Raw genomic sequence first — 12,513 nt, 5'->3', positions numbered from 1 at the left:
TTTGTCTGTACCCAATCGAGAAAACTTTGTGCCAGTGGTGCGGAAGGGACCAGACAGCTGAGGCTCCCTTTTAAACCTGAAACCCCCCCCTCCTTCACTTTGGATCGCAGGAAACACACTTGAATTTTGTAATTTTATGTGAGTGGACACTTCTAAGTCACAACTTGATTGAACCGAAAAAAGAAGAGCCTTCTCACAAGTGCCTACTAGCTCATTCAATAAGTGACAGTTAAAGACACTCGCTGCTATAAATCATGTGGTGATTTCATTCCTTAAGAGATTTAATGTCATTGCAAAGTTGGGTAAATAAATTAACACCTGATATGACTCTGAGTTGGGTTAAGGGCCCTGAAAAAGTGGACAGTTGTGGTGATCAGTAACCTTAGCCATTTTTGTGGTCACCACTGTACTGTGGTCACTAACCTATGCTTACTCAAGGCACCAGTGGCAGCCATTAGCCATTTCTTTTCGAGTTGTGGTAGTGCATTGTTTGTGTCAATAGATGAATATTACAAGGAAGCTTTTGATGAGGCTATTGGTGGTTTTAGATTGTTTTAAGTGAAGAGTTGTAATATACACTAAGTAAAATAAGGATGTCCTGGGTTGAAGAAATAACCAGGGAACTTTGTCAACAATTATTCATGAACTTGCTGTAGAGGACGTTTTGGAATCAAACAATTTCTGAGAATGAGTATAGAGCAGCAATTTAAGGAAAATTTAATTTAAGGTAAAATATCAAAAACTGATATGTAATGAGAATTGAAATTCCTGCTTGTTCAAAAGTAGAGGTTGGCATATGATTATTAACAAGTGGTGACAGTTATCCAACACTCGTTATCATACGAGTATATAGAACACAATTCAATTTCATGCAAGATGTTCTTAAAGCAAAAACAATTGCATTACACAAATACAATGTGTCATAAAGTGTGGAATGTTTGGTAAATCTTAATAATGAGTCACAATTACACACTAATTTTTAGTACTAAATAAGTTACTTTTATTATTGCCAATTTTGAGTTTTGGTGGCCATCTTCGTATTAAGTGTAAAATTTAACATACAACTCGGGTCATTGTTGAATATCTCACTTCGATAAAAAGATATTTTTAAAACTGCAACTTTTGAATTTGTTATAGTTTAGGTACGTGGACATAATCTGCAGTAGCTCCATTTTTTAGATTCATTAACTTAAGAAATCCTGCTCTGTACATGGATTTAACAGCTTTTAAAAGAGCACTTGAAAAGCCTAAATCAAGCACAGCAATTCTGTAGCCAACCAATACATCCATTAATTTTAACTTGACACTTTATTGATTTGTCTAGTTCTTAAATTTGGGATATCTAATGTACCGAAGAAGTTCATAATTAATTACTCCTAAGATTTCATTTACTGAAGTAAGATGCATAAAATAGTATTTTAAAAGTAACTCGCTGAGCAAACATTTCATCAAATCTAGAAACTTCATAAAAGTAAGAGTTATTCATCATAATTCTCAAATGATCTGCAACATTTAAAAAATGAGAATTAAATTAATTTTCTATATCACATTTCTCATTAACAACTCTATGAACACCAACAAATTCTTCAATCTTATTTTTTGTCAATCGCCTATTAATTCATTGATAGTGTTCCACTGAGATTTTATGTCATAGCAGGAGTTTTCAAACTTTTGAATGTTTTGGTTCCAAATTTAGTTTGTTTCTAAACTTAATATAATAATTTTAACCCTAAATTATTGGCATTTTTCCTAAGCAATTTAACATCTTCTTTCTTTTTGGAATTTTTATTAATAGTTTGTTGTAAGTACAAGCTTCAAGTCTAAGAATATTAATTAAGTGTTTTCATATAAATCTTTTTATAAGAAACGTTGCAGGAATATTTGAATTTAAAATTCAAAGCAGTCAAAAAGTTGCCAGAATCATTACAGTATTTGAGTAGCAGTTTGTTGAGGGAGAAAGTCCACTTACTGCACTGCTGACTAAATTGCTAAGCCCATTGACACTTCTTTCCTTTACTACTGTCACATTCTGCAGATTATTGTACTTTGAAATAACATCTTCAAAAACAGTACACCATAAAATTATGCGTTGCTTTAAAAACCATCATTGAGAATGTACTTGCGATGCTGAAAAGAGCATAAGGAAAGAATTAAATATTAAAAATGAAAACGTAAGAGTTTCATAAGGTTTTCTTTAAGATTGTATAAACATGACAGATAATCTTGAAAGCAAAATCCCTCTATTTCTACTGGAGATGACATTGTTTGCATGGAAAATCAAAGAAATGTCAATGTTACTGCCTCGGTAACTTAATCTATGACTAGCTTGGAAATTCACATGGGATTGTTTACAGCAATCTTTCTAATGATTAAAATATGAATGTTGCACATAGTTTTCAACATGTGAGAAGTGAGATTAAAAATATACAGGGATATAACTGACATATTACACTGCTCTTAAGACTTTTTTTTAATCCGATGAACAGCCACAGCTCTTTTGTCAGAAACAATCTGCAGCTTTTGAATGGACTACTGGAAAGAAGCAGCAAAGGGCTTGGTGCTTTCATTAGCAGTGCTGAAAACAGCGGGGAGAGGAACGTGTACTTCAGGTCCTTAACGATGCTGGAAACTCATTGACTTTATCCTGAAATATACAGTGTGTTCCAAATTTTATGCACACTGAAGGGATCTTTGGAACTCTTGAGAGATCAACTATTAGATGGACAAAGTTGTGTGTAGTACAATATCAAAAAATTAATGTGGTTTTTGATTTCAAAAATACCACGTACGTTATACATTCCTTGTTGTTTTCATTAATTAATTTGTTTTAAAACCCGTTTTCATGTGGTTGTGTCAATGGAATTTTAATTCTACTATTCTGTAGTTGGTAAATCTGTCTGATATTTCACTACACACATTATTATAATCAGCTGTTAAGTAAAATATAGAAAATATCAGACGTCAGTCTAAAAATGACTGTAACTGATATTTTTGTAACTGATTAACACAATAGCTTTTTAGTTTCTAGTTATATCATATCTTATTATTTTATAAAAACTGAATATTATTATATAAAACTAATGAAACAACATAATTCAATTTTAAAGCAACTACGTTTATCCTAATTAAAAATATTGCAATAAATAACTAAAGTATTTTATGTAATAGTAATTTAATGTAAAGACTGAGGTTTTGAAATAGCTTTTAATTTACTAAATATTTTTAATAACGCATTTTCACCATGCACATCTGCTTGTTATTCTGCATGTATAAACTTTGTTGGTGATTTATAACCAAATATAAATATCCAATGGTGACAAGTCTTGTGAACGTGCGGGCCAGCAGGCTTAAGGTAGAGTAATATAGGCTGTGTTCAAATTTAATTAGGTTGTTTAATTATTATTATATGATTATATTAAGTTTTTATAAAATTATAAGATATGATACAACTTCAAACTAACAAGCTATCATGTTAACCAGTCACAAAAATGTCAGTAACAGTAATGTTTAGACTGATCTTGTCTGATATTTTCTATACTTTACTAAACAACTGATTCTAATAATGTGTGCAGTGAAGTATCAGACAGATTTACCAACTATCGAATAGTAGAATTAAAATTCCATTCACACAACGCAACCAATAATCAACTTAACCACATTAGTTTTATGGTCATGTAATTATGCACAACTTTTTCCAGTTAATCTTTGCTTTGTGTCTTATAGTTTCTAAGATCCCTTTAGTGTGTATAAAATGTGGAACTCACAGTATAATAATACAAAATACAAACCCATACTACTTCAAAAACATTTTTGCAATCAAGATATATAAATTTGGTTTTCTTTCCTACATTTATTTTTTGTACCTTTTTTGGACACTCCAATAGTGTTTTAATTATTCATATTTTGTTAAAAAAATAACTTTCAAAGACTTATGGAAGTTCTTTAATTTTGTATACCATTAGGTATCATATAAAAAGCTATATTACAGACAACAGATAAACACTGTTACTGTTCTCTTCTAACTGTCAACACTACAGTCTTCTCTGAGCTACTTGCTGCATATATTAAAACCAGTTTCCTTTTTCTGAGAGATTACATAACTTTAGCTTCCTTGTTAACATTTATTCCCACTGTATTTGTCACAACATAATTTAGCATGTAACAATTAGACTTATATACTAAATTTTTATTATTCAAAGGCAGTCTTTACAAGCCAATGCGTTTTTCCTTTAAACCAAGTGGCTGGAATCCATTGGAAATCAAACAATTATTATACAACATAAAATGTATAATCTAGTAGCCATGAAGGGTAATAGTTTGAACAGGTGTTGGTCTGTCATTTGGTGATCTTGGGTTCACCAGATGCTGGATGTACTAATGAGCACTCCCCCTCCTCACCACCAAGTACTGGATGTACATTTGGGAAAGCCCAATAATGTTACTATCTGTAATGAGTGGTTTCTATACTGTGAAGGTTTTAGAATATCAGAATAACCAATATTGTGCTTGATGTTTCAAAATACAATGACAATGCAATGAGTCCAAAGACAATGTATTTTTCCTATGCATGATCATTTGTCAAGAGATTTTATCTTAGAACACTCTGTTTATAAGTTTGGACTACTTGGGGAAATCATAATTACAAACTCCAGGGCAGCCATACCGCCTTTAATGGTTGGAATAGAATTACCAACCAGAGCTGCAGGGGCTGCACAAATCAGGTAGTCATCATATTTCCTACAATTGGGGTTTAACCCTCCAAGTGGCTGTATAGTAACTTTTATACTGGTAAGTTCATTTTGACTGATTTGCAAGGGGTTTTTTAACTATGCTGTTAAATCAACATGCTTTATGCAAATGTACACTTTTGGCAAATATATGTTCTTCATTTGGGGCCAACAGTAATAAACAAAACCCACAAACTGCTTTATCAAAACCCTTCCTACCATAGCTACGTTATGTGTAGAAAACTTGGTTTCTCCATCGTGCTTAAAGATCGTGTCTATCACATCGTAGAGCACTCAATTGTGTACTTAATGAGACTACCACTTCACTTATCTATAGGTGTCTCTGATGTCAAATCAATGTAAGTGTTTTGTTTTGAGCTTATTCGGTTGTCGACTTTCTTTGGATCTCTCAGGATCCAGGAGTCAAGTCTGAGACAGTGGCAGATACAGATGCTGCAATGAAAGGAAGGTGAACTGAAGGTTAAACTCAAAATTCATCTTGTTTGAGGTACTTGCCATTAAAAAACACTCATGGCAGTCGCTAAAAGTATAGACTTGTAAAAAAAAACCTTGTTGAGGAAGAGTTGCTCTTTTTCAGCGATGTAAGTTTTATTCTCACAAAAACAAACATTCCTTTCGGTAGGACGGTAGTAAATATAGGTAGTTTTTACCTTCTCTAACTTTACAGCTGGTGCTAACTATGCAACTCTTTATAAGTTGTTTAAGTCAAGTGATGAGGTTTATCAGAATTTCAATACCTTTTTGGGACAGTTTGGATCATTGGGATTATGTAGATATTATTATTGTTGGGGTTAAAGCATAATGTTAAATACGACAGAAGCGACTTAAAATGAGTCTCTGGCACTACAAAGTGAATTTAGGTGGAACTTGAATTGAGTCGCTGGCAAGTATGAAGGTTTATAACCTTTGTATTGGTAAAAGTATGATTCCTTTACTTTCCTGATACTAACCAATGTTGAAAAAAATAGAAAAATAGTGAAGATGGAGACAAAAAGAGACCTGGACCACCGTTAAAAATTGTAATGTGTGAGACTAAAAATTAATTAAAATTAGCCTTGATCTTGCTTTATTACAATTACAAAGCATTGTCATCTGGAATAGAGCAAAGAAAATGAATTACACTTTCATTGTTCTATTTTTGGCTTTTGTTTGATATATTATACTCTCTAAAACTGAAGACTATGTTTGGCAATATTGTGACAATTATTATTGCACACATACATCCTCTAGGGTTTAATTGCTGTTTTCTGACAAAAAGATTATAATATTGGTTTACAATACTTAGTACCTACCAAGGTGATCTTCCTTTACTTTTAAAGTGTATTATCAGTTTTGATGTAAAATTACAAAACCCTCAGACACAAAGAGTCAAATATACTGAAATTCATAAATTAGTAAAAACATACTTATGTCAAATATAAACAAATGCACATTTAAGAGATCCTGGTACAAATTGACCACATAGAACATATTTATGTCAAATAAGCATACGCACTCTCAACATTTAAGAGAGATCATACTAAATAAACCTGTGTATTCATTCCAAGAATTTTTAGAAAGGAATAATTGATTGGTATATATGTGCTCAAATATGTGTATATGTATGTGTCTGTGTATATGTATATGAAAACTATTTATTAACTAATATAGAATTTTTTATAAGTTGATATTATTAGATAAAGTTTGGGTTAACTATAATGTTCATTATGTGACTCTATTTAGTCTATATTTGCACGTTTGTTTGTGAATAAAGAATTTCTGAATCTGAATACTGGTAAAAAATTGGTTACATAGTAAAACATACTTGTCAAATATACAAACGCACTCTCAACATATAAACGTTGCCAAACAGACAGTATGGTTTTCATCCTGGTAAAAATGTAATCAATTTTCACTATTGTTGAACAATACCATACTGTTGCTAATCCAAATTAAATGTTCTGCATATTGACATGCATGCATGTGCATGACTTTCATTTTTTATTTTTTCAATATAAGGTTTTTCGGTAAGATCCTCTGGGAATCACAATTTTACTCAAAAGTATTTCTTTGAATAATCGGCATCTAGTTAAGTAAAATACAGAATTTAAAGTTACTGGACACAATATACTCATCCAATAGGAAAAGGGAGCAGGAATAAAAAACACAGTGCATTTATTCAACTTGAGAGTATTTATTGAAAAAAATCACTCGAAAAACTAAATTAGTGGTGCTTAGCGACACGATCACAAATAGTTCTTAGACAAAGAAACGACAAAACATAACCTAGAGTTTAGCTTAGCTTAGGCACCTACTTGATCCCTACGACCGTAGCTGCCTGGACGATCACAACAAGCGGGATATCACAAGGGTTAGTGACTCGTGGTGCGACTTGGCCTAACCTAACCTAACCTACTGGAAATGGAGAAAGATCAGACAACACTGGACCATGACTTGCTTACAATGGTTTGACAAATGATAGCTTATTATTAGGGTTAAAATTGATAAACATACAGTTATGCTATATTATTTGTTTTAAAGCTCATGGCTATTTAATAATTCTGAAACATTTTTATAAAATATCCTCTAATAAGTGTTTTTTATGCTTAAGAAGAAAGTTACTAGTTATGAAAAAATCAAACATTTGATAATTTAAGTTTATATTATCAACAAAGTGTTTTACAAGATGCAACAATAAATAATAAAAATGATTTTGAAGACTGACTGACATATGGATAATTAGGAATCAATAAATTTTTTGTAGGAGTTGGGGAGACACGTAAAGTACAGTTTATGCATTATAAACTTAAGTTATGGCTACCGTTACATCTCAAACAGACAAGAGATGTGTAGATAAGTGGTGCACTAAAGCTTGGTTACTTACCATGCCCTTTTTGAGAGCCATATGAACTATGGAATCATCTTATGGGGGGGGGGGGGGGGGGGGCTAATCATATATGGCAACTTAGAAAGGGGTTTGTTTCTCCAAAAGAGGGCAATAAGAACATTAACTGGATTGGGAATACGTGATAGGAAAACTTTTTCCAAGATATTGAAAATCTGACAGAGGTTTCTCACTACGTTCTGGCAGTGATTTCGTCGTCTGCCTGTACATATGGACTTCAAAGACTTGCTGCTATTCATCAACACAATACCAGATTTGCCAACAACTGGAATATTCCATTTGCACAGCATTGTTCGCGAAGAAATCAGCATTACGTTGGCACCAAGTTTTAAAACCTTCTCCCACATGAACTGAGGAGTCGAAACAGCCATAATCTCAGACTCCATTTGAAAAATGGCTTGCTCAAACGCCCATTCTACACAGTGGATGAGTTCCTGTCCTAGAGAGAAACTTTGACAGATATATTTAATGTAACTTTTTTCTTGTAAAAATGTGATGTAATGCAAACATTTTTAAGCCTTTCGAATCTTAATGATTTTTTAATAAGTCTCTCTCTCCCACCATCCCTCCCTCTCCTCCCTTTCTCTCTCTCTCTTCTTAGAGTCTTTGGTCTAGTGCCCACTGTTTTGTAAACATCTTGAACAATACTACAAAGAAACAAGCTCTGCTGCTTATTAGCTGTTAACTGCAGCTTTGGCCTAATTACCCTGCAATATAACAACTGTGTCACATGCAACTCCATTTTAGGTCTCATCTCTGTTGTCAGTGGTGTCCACTTGAAGAACTTAGGACCAAGGGTATCCAACAACTTGTAGCTTCCTTCAGGAGTGTAGGTGCTAGATCTTAAAGTAGATAATTTATGATGTTGAAAATCCTGCGAGCATTTGCAAGGCTAAAGATCTTTGAAAAAAATCTCAATATAGAGATCCCAATTTTCTATATATCACAAATTTATTTACGCTCTCAGTCTCCAAGTAAGGCGATTGGATCTCTTTTTTTTATCCATGAAGAGATGATGGTTGTGTGGTAAAATATATTACACAATTAGTCTCATAAAAAATATCTTTGATAAAGAAAAACAAGTTCCTTGCGATATAAATCCCTATCCAGCCCCCCCAAAACTCCATAGTAAATATTTTAAGGGATTCCAGTAATTTATTGGCTGAGCGTTAGCAAAGCCTATCACTTGTGGGATGGAAAAATTTCATTCCTGTTTGTCAGTTTGTCTGCATAGTATCATGAAAACGAATTGACCCTACAGACTTTAAATTTTGCATGAAGCTCTATTTATATTTTTTATTAGCAACACTGAGTCCAATGATTGTTCTATGTAGTAAAGTCCACTCATGGAATTTGGCTGAGAGTTATTGAAGTAATCACTCCAGTAGGTTGACAAAGTTTCTTTGTTTGTCTATAGGGTGGATGTAAAAATTTATTTTCTGTATGATGTTGTTCCCTCTGACCACAGGACATTTTGCATGCAACTTTAGCGAAGCGTTTATGCAACAAGTGGTGTAAAGTACTCCTACCTTTAATTAAAAGAGATAAAACATTCCCACCCATCAAGTCTCACCACCAGAAGTTTTATTGGGCACTTATCTGGATAGCTATCTATCTCACAATTTGTAAATTCAAAATCACATTAAATTGCAACACACACATACACAACAAGGATTGTAGGTATGCCACAATGTCAGCATTCTTCACCGTCAATTGATGATTCTTAACAAAAGGTAGCACCGAAACACAGAACTGGCCAGAGCTTTATCACATCTTCAACACGTGCTGTAACTTCAAGTACAATGCATTAGTCAGTAAAACTGCTTCAAGGTCTCTTTAGTCTGAACAGAGGAGTCACCTATTACTACATGTAAAATATCTAAGCTTCTAATTGAAACTTATTTTAACCTTAATACAGCTACCGTGTTTATCAATTTTTAACAATGGACTGACTTTCTTAGGCACCAAACAACACACTTTGAGGAACCGATATCTTAGTACTGATCAGTCCTAGAAACAAGGGGTTCCTCAAAAAATAATTCAATTCTAATTATCTTATGCCCTTTATTTTAACTCCTCCTTATGCAATGATGGCAATACTGAAAAAAGTGTAGAAAGTACTCAACTAAACTCTGCAAAATTGGCGATTCAGCAAGAATTTTGTTTTAACTTTAATTTATACTAGCATAGACTCTACGGTTGTTGAAATCATTCCGTAAGGAAAAAACTTTCTTGTCAGAAAGGAGGAAGGATTTATTTTAAGTAGAGATAAAGGTCATTTACCGCTCTTGAGAAATTCTGATGATTTCCTAATATTTTTGGTAAAAGTATAGAACCTTACAGACTTATGTCTTACAAACTAAAATGTTAATGGTGTAATGAACCAAATCTGGCATCGTTGTACCAATGAAAAACATTGACCAGGTCAACAGTGCTTTTTAAAAAACTACATTCTTTGTTTCACAAAACTTGCAAAAGAATCACAGCTAATAAAACTATTATTAATAAGGTAAGAAAACATGTAGCAACATAACAAAAAAATATGAGTAATTATTTACTTACAGAACTAATTATTGCGGTTGATCTTTTCAATGCCAGAGGTTTTGGCCAGTTATTTGCCAAAAACTCAGCTGCTATTATTGAATAACTACGTACATTCCTTCCAGCAATTAGTCAGCATTTAACTTAAGTGCATGCGTATTTTATGATTGATAAATTATCATATTTTTGGTTTGTGTGGATTTATTATCTTGATTCTTTACAGTCTGATGTTTGAGCCAGCAGTTTGCTGGCCTATGAGTATAGTACATAAAAATAGAATTAAGTTTTTTTTGTATTTTTTAAATAAAATAAATTAAACCCTTATAAAGTCACAGACGCGAGTATGGCGCATAGACAAACGGCAAAGACGCAGTACGGCGCATCGACACAAAACTGCGTCTTTAGCAAATTTAAGTTCCTTTTAAATCCGATCAATGTCACTAACGGTATGCGTCAACCATGTGTGTGGTTATTGACCTATGTCAAGCGTCAAAATATAGCTGTCGCGTTACATTGTTTGAAACAATAGACGCAGTGTCTAGACACTCTCCCCGCCACACGGCACAGACGCCGTACAGCGCACGCGCTTTTGTTTGCAGTTTGGCTTCAGGTAGTGCGTGTCTAACCATCGCTGAGTCGGTTTCCTTCGTCGTGTTTTCTGTTTATATAAAAGAAACACTATTAGGTTAGTTGTATATTTACAATCATGCATTTCTTTTTTATATTTATCACAAGTGTAATTTATATAATTGTCTGGTAATGTTTATAGTTTAGCTAATAAAATTTTGTGTGTGCCTTTTATTTTGACTTTATTTATATCTACAATTTTTAATGTCCCATAAATATATGTACGTACAAGATAATTTTAAAATTTTTACTTTTTTATACTTACCATAATTATAGAAAGTAAAAATAAAAATGAACTTTACACATTTAAATTTTTTTTTTATATATTGTGCCGTTTGCTGGAAAGTCGTTGAAAAGATATACTGACGTTATAAGGGTTAAAATTGTTTAGTAAAAAAATGCAAAAATGGTATATTTTATACTCTTGATAGTGATATCGTCATAGTACATAATAAATAGAAGTTTTTTTATTTATACGGTTAAATTCAGTGAAATACCGCAGCAAACCTTTTGGTAGTCACACATTTTTTGCAATCTATAACAATCCCCCCTCCCACCAATTACATAACAGTCAAACTACCAAGAGTCCACTGCAATATACAATGTACCACTTCTAATTCACGCACAAATACTTTTTATGTTAAAGACAATCCAAGACATTTGATTCAAAATGTTGTATGATACAATGAATTATGTATAAATGTTTGTTGTTATATAATTGCATTTTTTAAATAATTAGAGCACAACATTTCATTGTAATTACAGTCAGAAGTAAACCAGATATTAGGTCCATACCAAACATAAAATACAAAAATTATCACACATATAATTATTGATAAAACAACTCTATAATATCGTACAATTTTTTTAATTGATTTTATATTATAAAAAATGGTATTAAAAATCATATGTCCATGAACAATATTTGGACACTGGAATTGAATACCAACACATTAAAATGTGAATGTAGGGATTGTAAAGATTGATTTGATATACATGTAAACTATGAAAAACAAGCAACAACAACGCTAAGTAGCACGAAAAAACATTTCACAACCTTAAAAGAACAACTACAGAATAATTTTTAATATCCTTTATTATTAATTTATTACGTTAATTATATTTTTAAAACTATGAACAGTCTGTTATGACTATACAAGTTAATAACGTTTTCTTCACATTTGCGTCTGATATTCAAAATGAAACAGGTAGAAGAAATAACTTGTATACAAACTAAAGGTACTCAATCAAACATCACATTTTAACATCAATCTCACCAAACAAGATCAAAGCAAAATTATATTTATTTTTATGGAGCCTCTTAAAGAACAAAAGCTTTGCATTATGCTTGTGGTAGTAAAATTATTATTTACCTCATATTCCGTTACCTAATTTCATGTAATTGAACATTTGCACCAAAATAATATAATTCCTCTTTATGTTACATATATTAACAACTGCAGTGTTTTTCTCTGCTATTTTACATAAGTACGAATGAGTATTAAGCAGGAATATCAACATAAATCGAAAAACTAATCACTAACAACAAAAACCACGATGGTATCAAAAGTATAAACAAACAAACATGTCTCCATTTCCAAACGAAAAGCTAACAGGATTATTGTGCACAATAGACACGAAAACTCATTATATTACTCAGTAATAAAGAATAAATTCATACCAAATCAATTTTATCATATTTTACAGTTAAAT

The sequence above is a fragment of the Homalodisca vitripennis genome, chromosome 2 (genome assembly GCF_021130785.1).
Source record: "Homalodisca vitripennis isolate AUS2020 chromosome 2, UT_GWSS_2.1, whole genome shotgun sequence".
Taxonomy (NCBI): Eukaryota; Metazoa; Arthropoda; class Insecta; order Hemiptera; family Cicadellidae; genus Homalodisca; species Homalodisca vitripennis.
The sequence above is the reverse complement of the archived record's forward strand: the minus strand, read 5'-3'. Positions refer to the sequence as shown.